The sequence below is a fragment of the Octopus sinensis genome, linkage group LG24 (genome assembly GCF_006345805.1).
Source record: "Octopus sinensis linkage group LG24, ASM634580v1, whole genome shotgun sequence".
Taxonomy (NCBI): domain Eukaryota; kingdom Metazoa; phylum Mollusca; class Cephalopoda; order Octopoda; family Octopodidae; genus Octopus; species Octopus sinensis.
In genome coordinates this window covers 19116020-19126019 of record NC_043020.1, presented here as the reverse complement: position 1 = coordinate 19126019, position 10000 = coordinate 19116020, and the positions used below count along the sequence as shown (strand labels likewise).

The 10000-nt window shown below is 36.9% G+C and overlaps 1 long non-coding RNA gene across 1 annotated transcript in view; it reads left to right on the top strand.

Moving 5' to 3' along the window:
• The window catches only part of LOC118767728, a 13513-nt gene extending 8542 nt beyond the window's left edge, over positions 1 to 4971 (top strand). The window contains exons 3-4 of the long non-coding RNA XR_005003642.1: positions 556 to 558; positions 4961 to 4971. This is a non-coding gene — a long non-coding RNA (uncharacterized LOC118767728). The remainder of the gene's footprint in view (positions 1 to 555; positions 559 to 4960) is intronic.
• Positions 4972 to 10000: the final 5029 nt, after the last annotated feature.

Sequence of the window (10000 nt, the reverse complement as noted above, 5' to 3'; positions counted from 1 at the left end):
GAGGCTTCTGAATACCTAATCTCCAATACTTAAACGGCTGTCCTTACAATAGTTAGTATTAGTTCTACCTTCAAGAACTGGATTGTCACAGGTCAAGTGTGGGGGAATGCACTGTTGCTGCACATGGCTGCATTTGCCACTTATCAGTATATTCCCAAGTCCTCCTGTGTGACGCATTGGGCAGAGTTCCAGTCAGTCCCCATCCCTGCGGAGTATCTCCTCATCTGGAATGTGGTGGACCAACATGACCAACCCAGCTAGATCATTAGTGAAGAAAACATGGCAAGCAGGGTCTAACTCAGAAAATTGACCATTGTGGCCAAACAGTCTGAGCTGACACTCCTAAATAATACAAGAAACAGGATGCATCCTAGTTTCTAAGTAGAGAAACATCTGTCAGTGGCGAGAATGATTGGCCACAGATCAGAACCACTGCAATCCATCAAGGTTATTTCATACCATCTCTTTGGTATGTACTGACTCTCAAACCACTACTGCAGAGAGTTGATGAGCATCCTGTGTGAACTAGGATGTAAAAATCAGTCAACATATAAGATGGTATATTACTATCTTTAAATCTCACAACGAGAGATATTCAACAACAGTAATTTGTAGTAAAGAATAGCCAACATAACATGGCAGATATTGTTTTGAGCTGACTGGAGATGCTAGATTCCCTTGTTCGAAAATATAAGGACACAGATCGTGCCGTATAGCCAGCTGGAGACGATGTCTCCAGGGGCTAAATTACAGCAACATTCGTCTTAAACCAGGACTGCCATGTTATGTTGGCAAACGTAACACCAAACACATTTAGGTGATTGGTACTGTTCCAAGGAGTTCAAGGCAATAAGAGGAGCAGAAATCAACCATGAAAAGTCAATGGGGCTCGCAGCTTCACAGCTTGACAGACAGGTTCATACCATCCAACAACACCATGGAGGTCCGGATAGCAGCATGCAAGCCTGGACAGCACCATGGCAGTCAAAACAGACAGGTTCAGACTACCCAATGGCCCTACAGAGATCTAGACAAACCAGTTCAATAGCTTAGGATCTGACTTAGTCTCAATCTCCAAGTGGAGAAGTGGAATGAGGTGACAGAGTAAGGTGGCCAGTCTTGCATGGAAATATGTTGAGAAAAAGCAATCCCTAAAAGGTCAGGCAGTGGTTGCTAATGTCTACACTGCATCCATCATCTATCCCCACTTGACCATTGTGTCTTGATCCAGTTCATGTCAGACCTGACTGACCTCTCTGCTCTTGTTTTTTTTTTTTTTTTGGAATGAATGCATTCCACTGGTTAAGTACTCCATTTGCTGTCAACACCTACTACCTGCAGGAATGGCCATCTGGTACTGATGAAACACAGTCATGTGACATCTCCAGCAATTCCTTGGCGACTTGTGGTCATTGGCTGCTAAGTTTTTTTTTTCTCCAGCCTGTATCACTGACGGAGCAGCAGCCCTGGTTCAAGTGAAGACAGACACAAAGCACCCAAAACATACACGGGCACAAAAAATGTATGCATACATATCCATTGTCTTAAAAATATTACAATAAACTATTATACACACACATAGATGAATATAGATGTTTGTGTATGTGTATATGTGTACATGTATGTATGAGTATATGTGTGTGTGTATATATATATCATCATCATCATATATATATATATTTTGTGAAATAGAAAGATGAATAATCTTGTTGCAGATTAATCAAAAGTTTAACCGATACCTTGGTAGCAAAAATCACAGCAGAAGACAGCACGGTTGGAGGTACAACCATATGGTGTTGCAACCGTGCGTTGGTGCGGATAATTGAATTTTAATATTATTAGTGAATTGAAGAAATGGAGTTGAACGAAGATTGAACAGAAATCGTTTTATTGCATTCTACACGTGTTTTGAAAGGCACAATTTACCAAATTCCGATGAATAAGGAGACCATATTGTGTCTTTCTCTTCAGGAAGAAATAGGAAATCCGTTGGGAATTCGTTCAACTCCATTTCTTCAATTCACTAATAATATTATATATATATATATATATATATTTTATATTTTATCTAGTTTCAGCTCACGAGCTTTGGCCATTCTGGGGCACCGCCATTCAGTGTTGCTACATGATTTTACTTCACGGATGCTTTTTAGCAATTGCCATTTGGTGCATGAGAGAGTTTGATGCAGCTGCCCTCATCTGCACCTCCTGCCGTGAAGTTGGTTCATCTGGGACACCTGACAGGAAGAGATCCAGTTATATATATGTATGTATGTATGCATGTATGTATGTATGTATGTGTGTATGTATGTATGTACGTATGTATGTTTGTATGTATGTATGTTTCATTTGTATGTAATTATGTTTCATTTGCCAAAAGGTTTGCAAGGCACCAGCTGGCCTCAAGAGACACATTCATGTCCATAGAATACGATTAATGCTTTATTTTACTGAACCTTCATTTGTCATTCATGAGTGAATCCCTCATCAACATATCAAAAGTGTGTGTGTGTGTGTGTAAGTATAATACATGTGCACACACACATCATTTAGCATCCACTTTCCATGTTGACATGTGTGTGTATATATATATATATATAGACAGATAGAGAGAGAGAGAGAGAGAGAGAGAGAGAGACAGACAGATGGAGAGATAGACTGATACATAGATAGATATATGGATGTAATTTTAAAGTCATCATAAGTGAAATAAGCATAATGTTTGAAACTCCTCACCTTCTCCCTCTTTCTCTCTCCCTCCCTCTCTCGTGCATGCATGTGTGTGTGTGTGTGTGTGAATAAATATATACAAATTTGGAAAAATAAGCAATAGGTAAATAATAATGTAATACAAAAAAAATATTAGTCTCCTGTCACAATCCTCATTGTTATTTTTATAATCACTAATATTATTATTATTATTATTATTATTATTATTATTATAAGTATAATGAGTGTTAATGGTAGTATTAGCGAATTCATTATTACCATCGTTAATTTTAAAAGACTCATCATGATATACTAGTTATTATTATTATTATTATTGATTTTGTATATTCCATGTGGAACAAAAAACAAAAAGAGAAGCATTAAAATATGGTATAAATAGATAATGAAATAAACAATAAATTCACAAAATTAAGTAAAATAATTAAATAAAATAATGAGATAAAAAAATATTTCTCAGAAATCTATCAAAGAATTTCAAAACAAAAAAAAAACATTAAAAACAGGTAAAAATTACAAAATGCAAAACAAATATTGTAAACTAACAAAAACAACAGCAGACAAAAACAACTGCTATTAAAATAAAGACTAATCAGAAGAAAATTAAATAATAATAATAATAATAATAATAATAATAATAATGATAATAATAATAAAACAGTATTAAACAAATGCTTTTATTTAATTTTTTTTTTTCTCTGATATTTAAATTTAAAAAACTAAAAAAAATCTTTACATGAGGGAAGGAGGGCGCAAATGGAAAGTGAAAATAAAAACAAGTCCAAAGAAATATTAATTAAAGAAAAAAGTGAAATAGTTGCAGTAATTAGACAGACGCCATTAGGAACACCTTTAGACCAACCAACAACAACATAAACAGCAACAACATTAGTATACAAGTATATGGAAAAAATCATTGAAAAACACACTAAAGACTCTCTCTAAAGAAATTTGCCATATCCCATAGAAATAAATGAGAAGATTGATAAACAGATGAATGAATAATGCCAATGTTGAGCATTATGGAATATCAAAATATCTCTGTTCAAAATATGTAGAAATTAGTTTGGTTAAGAGAAAGGTTGTGTGAATGTACAGAGACTTATACAATAATAAACATACATGTGTGCATGTTAAGTTTTTTTTTCATTCTCTCTCTGTTTATTTTCTCTTACTCCTTTTTGTTGAAGAGCAGGGGCTCGAAATGTAAAAGACTTTTCCATTTTCCCCGAGTGTCAAACTAATATACTTGCTTGTTGTTCATACACCTGTCTTCATCTTTTTTTCTCTATAGATTTCAACTATATATATATATATGCGCGCATGCACACTCACATATAGACAAGTATATATTGACTCTGAATAACAGTGGCACACTATACAAGCTTGTGCAACCACAGTATTTTCAGAGGCATGAAACTAACTGTAGCTAGCATTTAAATTTTGAGTATATTAAATAATATATATATATATAAACACTCGCACATATCAATGCGTATATATGTATTAGTCTTGGGTATGACTTCAAACATCATCTGGTTGTGGGGCCCTGGTTTGGTAGTTTCACAGTTTTGAGGAAACACCTCTTGGCCATTTTTATTCCCAGGTCTTCTCTGACCCAGTGTAGTAGCACTTGTCAAGGTCCCAGCTATGGGTTAATTAACATGTCATGGAATTGCTTCAAGGAGGTCACTCAGACACCCCCGATGCATCTAGGGCAGATGAAGGCCTTCAGCTCTTTAGCTGCTCGTCTAGGACAAAGTTGCCCCAAACATGTCCTGCATCCTGATAACTACTGGACTTAAGACATTTGTTCCACCACACCAGTACAAGACAAATCTGAAGGGCAAGAGCATGAGCGGGACTGGCCCTGCACAAACCATGCCCCCAATAACAATAATGTGGAGAAATTTACTGAGCATTTAAATAGGGCTAAGCGAATAAACCTATATAGAAAATCCACAGGGAGGAACCCCAAAGCAGATATTCACTGTTATACTTAACCAATACTTGACATTCCCTGTGGTGCCAAAGATGCTGCAAATGCATAGACTTGTCTTTCCTTCTTGTTGAGTAGAGAGAAGGTTTGCATATTTGGGGCAAGGGACTCACTTTTGGAGACAGACCAAGTACAACAGAGATGCTGCAATAGTGTTGACAATGAAAAAGGCCAGCTGTGTATATAAATATATATTTAAAAAGTTTTCGCGGCTTATATATATATATAACCAAGAAACTTATTTATTTTTATTTATGCGCCCTTTTTCAAGCCTAGCCAGGTTCATGGGCCCGGTGTCCCAGTTTCTATGGTGTATGTATTCCCCCCAGCTCAACGGGATGCCAATCCATCACAGCATTACTCAAGAAGCAGGAAGAAAGAGTGAGAGAAAGTTGGGGCGAAAGAGTACAACAGAGGTCGCCACCGCCCCCTGCCGGAGCCTCGTGGAGCTTTAGGTGTTTTCGCTCAATAAACACACACAATGCCCGGTCTGGGAATTGAAACCACAATCCTCCAACAGCAAGTCCGCTGCCCTAACCACTGAGCCATTGCACCTCCACAACCAAGAAACTTCTCAACAAAAACCTGTTTGTCCCTCTCTCCACTTTCTTTCATATTTTAACCCCTCATCTCTGTACATATCCCCACAGGTTCTGTAGCTTTGTGTGCAGAACAGCAACCTCAATAGTCTAGTAACATGAAAAAAGGCACCCAGTACATATTGTAAAGTGATTGGAGTCAGGAAGGGCATCCAGCTGTAGAAATCGAGCCAAAGATTCTGGAGCACAATGTGGTCCTTGGACCCATGTGACCCTGTCAGAACAACCAACTTATGTCAGTATGGAAGAGAGGGGTTAAGTGATGATACTGACATTGATGATATGTATGTTTATATAAATTTTATATTGATAATAAAGGGACTTGGTAATGATCCTGAATGCCTAAACTTGTGCATGTGTGTGCATATGTATGTATGTATGTATGTATGTATGTGTGCATATTAGAGCATATGTGTGTGTGTATGAACATATGTACACTGCTAAGATGTCCATGATAACATTGTACTGTTAGTGTTCTTTGTCTAAACACTGTTATAGTTCATCTAATGGTGGTAGTGGTACTGATGGTGGTGATGGTGTTGATGGTGATACTGCTGCATATCAGTAGAATGCACCAACAATGGTACAGTCATTTGGTATTATGCAGCAGATAACAGTGGATTATAAATTTTGTGATAGCACCACTGGATTAAACTCTTAACAGAACATATTCTATAATTAATGCTGTCATCACACACCACCATCACCCCCACTACAACTGCACCACCTCACCATCACAAGACAGAAACGGGAAGCTTTCATAGAAACAGGATTGACATCAATAGAATTTAAATACATAGATATTACCACACCTACACACACACATATATAAATATATCATCATCATCATCATCATCATCATTTAACATCTGCCTTCCATGCTGGCATGGGTGGGATGGTTTTGACAGGAGCTGTCAAGTCTTAGGACTGCACCAAGCTTTACTGTCCGTTTTGGCAGGGTTTTTACAGCTGGATACCTTTCCCAACACCAATGCATATATAGATGCACACAGCAGAGCAAGAGCACACATGAGAACGGAAAGTGTCACCGAAGAGGTCACAGACGTGTGAGAAAAGATTCCCAGACAATAGACAAGAGTTAAGAACAGTAATAGATGAGTGAAGAACAAATATATAGTGCATGTGTTTATATGGCAAAAACAAAAAAAGAGTGTGAAAACAATGACCATCCCGAAAAACAACAATATCTGTTTCAACACAGTTTCACATCAGAAAATTCCAACACAAATTCATAAACATATATATATATATATATATATATATATAAATAAATATATATATACGAGCAAAACGCACTCCGTCCAATGGACGGTGCTGAATTGTCAAATATTTAAACCAAATTTTCTCAAAACAACTTGTCCGACCGTCCCATAGGCCTCCCCTTTGGGAAACACTGATTCAACCTAAATTTGAGACACCAGCAAAAGAAGAAATAAACATAGACTTTTTTTTCTATTCCAAAGAAAAATGATTTCTCATGGCTTATTCGATCGCATTCTCACCTGGAATCGATTTTTGTAATTTTATCAAAACTTATACACGCCCTGATACCATCGGTATCTACATATCAAATTTGAGTGCGATCCGATGGGGGATGCCCGAGATCCTAGAAGCCACAGAAACATACCGACAGACAGAATGGATTTTATATAAGATATATATATATATATATATATATATATATATATGCATACATACAAACATTATATATAACTACAAATAGATACACACCCAAATATACACAAATACATCACATGTATACATACATGTCAACTTATATATACACTCATCACCATCATCATTTAACGACCGTTTTCTATGCTAACATGGGTCGAAGAGTTTGACAGGCTCTGGCAAGTCAGAAAACTGTCAGGCTGCATTGCCTCTTTGAATCCTGCAAATATTTACCAATATTCAGAAATACCGTTTTGTGTTTGTGTGTGTGAGTGTATGGATGTGTATTGCATGTGTGTTATTGTTTCTATGGGTGTGTGTGTGTGTGCAGAAGCTTTATAAGTACAACGCATTACTGACATATATATATACATAGAGAACATGGCATCTGCACTGAGTGTACTCACTGACACAGAAACAAACACACACACACAAACACTCACAGCACTTGACACATATATAATAACAGTATATTAGGCCAGAAACCACATACACACACACACACACACATATAGTGTATATATCAGTATGTATTTATAAATAAACATATTTATAAATTTAAATGAAATATATATGTATGGCTGTGTGGTAAGAAACTTGCTTCCCAACCACATGGTTCCAGGCTCAGTCCTACTGCATGGCACTTTGGGCAAGTGTCATCTACTTTAGCCTTAGATCAACCAAGGCCTTGTGAATGGATTTGGCAGACAGAAACTGAAACAAGGCCATTGCGTGTATATATATATATATGTATATATTTATATGTGTGTGTGTGTGTTAGACACCCACCACTACCACCACCATCACTTGACAACCAATGTAGGTGTGCTTATGTCCCTGCACCAGGCTAACAAAGAATAAGTCCGTGGTTTGATTTCTTTGACTAAAAGGCAGTGCTCCAGCATGGCCGCAGTCAACTGAATGAAACAAGTAAAAGAAAAAGAATAAAAGAATATATATATATATATATATATCTGTAGGTGTATATATTTATATGTATATATATATATATATATATACATACATACACACACACACACACACACACACATTTATATAGATAGATAGATATAGACATACACAGGGTGTGTAAGATATTTCAAGACAGATTTATGCTTATAAAAAAACAGATCTATAATAACAGATAATACCTTTATTTATCAAATAATACTATTAGGATAAAAATAAACCTTCTTTTCTATGTTATTAAATAACACCACCTTCAGCTTCAACGACAGCTTCTGTATGTGATCTAAATCCTCTAAATGCTCGAATCAAGTGGTCCTGATTCATTTTGGACAATACTCTGACCATGGCAGCTTTAAGAACATCTTTGATGTTATGGGCATGTTCATTGACCTCTCTCTCTCAACAACGCTCCACATGTAATACTCCAATGGATTGAGATCTGGGCAACTAGGAGGCAAAATGTTTGGGGTTATGTGATCATGAAAATTTTCAGCCATCCATTCCTGTGTTATTAGAGCCATGTGTAATAGTGCAGAGTCTTACTGAAACACATATGGCCTTCCATTGCATACACTGTCTATCCAGGGCTTAACAATTATTTCCAGGATCTCAACGTAGGTGGCAGAGTTAAGTCTAAGGCCTTGTGGAAAGAAGTAAGGAGACATCACATGTCCTTCATAGCAGGCAACCCCTAAAACCATGACAGTTGCAGGAAATTGTCAATGCATAACACTCGGAACTTCGGAAGGCTCTGCACATAACCATCTTCTGTTAACTTTCAGATCTTGGTTGAAGTTTCTCTTGTTTGAGAAAAACCAAATCAAATCTTCTGCTGAATTATTCAGTTTGCTTATGAGCCTTTTAGATCTCATGAAGTGATTTTCTTTTGTTTTTCTGACATATAAGACTTATATCTGATGTTTTCATGGACAACATTTCTGACTGCTCCTTCTGACACATGGAGATTTTTTGCAATTGATCTCATAGACTTTCTGGGATTGTAATGAATGGTCTGTTGAACTTGCTGGATAAATTCAGGTGTTCTGATGATTTCAGAGCGTTTGCCAAGCTTATTATGCTTTGATACTGGTGATAAATTTCCATCTTCAGTCTCTAGCTCCTTACAAACTTTATAGATGAAAGATATGGCAATTTTTAAAAATCGAGATATGCTCAGCCATTATAACCACAATAACAGCATGCCTCTTTATTTCTTGAGTAAACTGAGAGTCTGCTATTATTATTTTCTGAAACAAAGATTATACAGAGTTAGCAAAAAATGCAGCAATGACCCCAAAAAAAGGTATATCCTCAAATACCTTAGGCACCCTGTATGTGTGTGTGTATATATATATATATATATAACTCGGAGTTTTGTCATGACTGCCGAATGATTGTCACATATTACACTTTGCCAGAGCAGCCAACTGGCTTCCGTGCCAGTGGCATGTAAAAGGACACCATTCAAGCGTGATCGTTACCAAAGTGCCTTACTGGCACCTGTGCTGGTGGCATGTGTAAAAGGATTCGAGCGAGGTCGTTACCAGTACTGCCTGACTGGCACATAAAAAGCACCCACTACACTCTCGGAGTGGTTGGCGTTAGGAAAGGCATCCAGCTGTAGAAACTCTGCGAAATCAAGATTGGAGCCTGGTGAAACCATCTTGTTCGCCAGCCCTCAGTCAAAATCGTCCAACCCATGCTAGCATGGAAAGCGGACATTAAACGATGATGATGATGATGATGAAATATATATGTGTGTGTGTATGTATATATATATGAGTAATAAAGGTATACAGGTGTCAATTCATTATGGCTCTTTCAAGTGACTCCATTAATTGATTAATGAAAAGGTAACATCATTTGAAAGAAATCGTTCTCGTCAGATGACCGCATAGACTTCAAACATAAAGGATACAAGCATTTCCTTAAGATATTCACATCAATAATGGAACTCAAAATATTTACATTGTTTCTTTTGTCATAACTGAGGCAGAATGAGTTTAGAAAA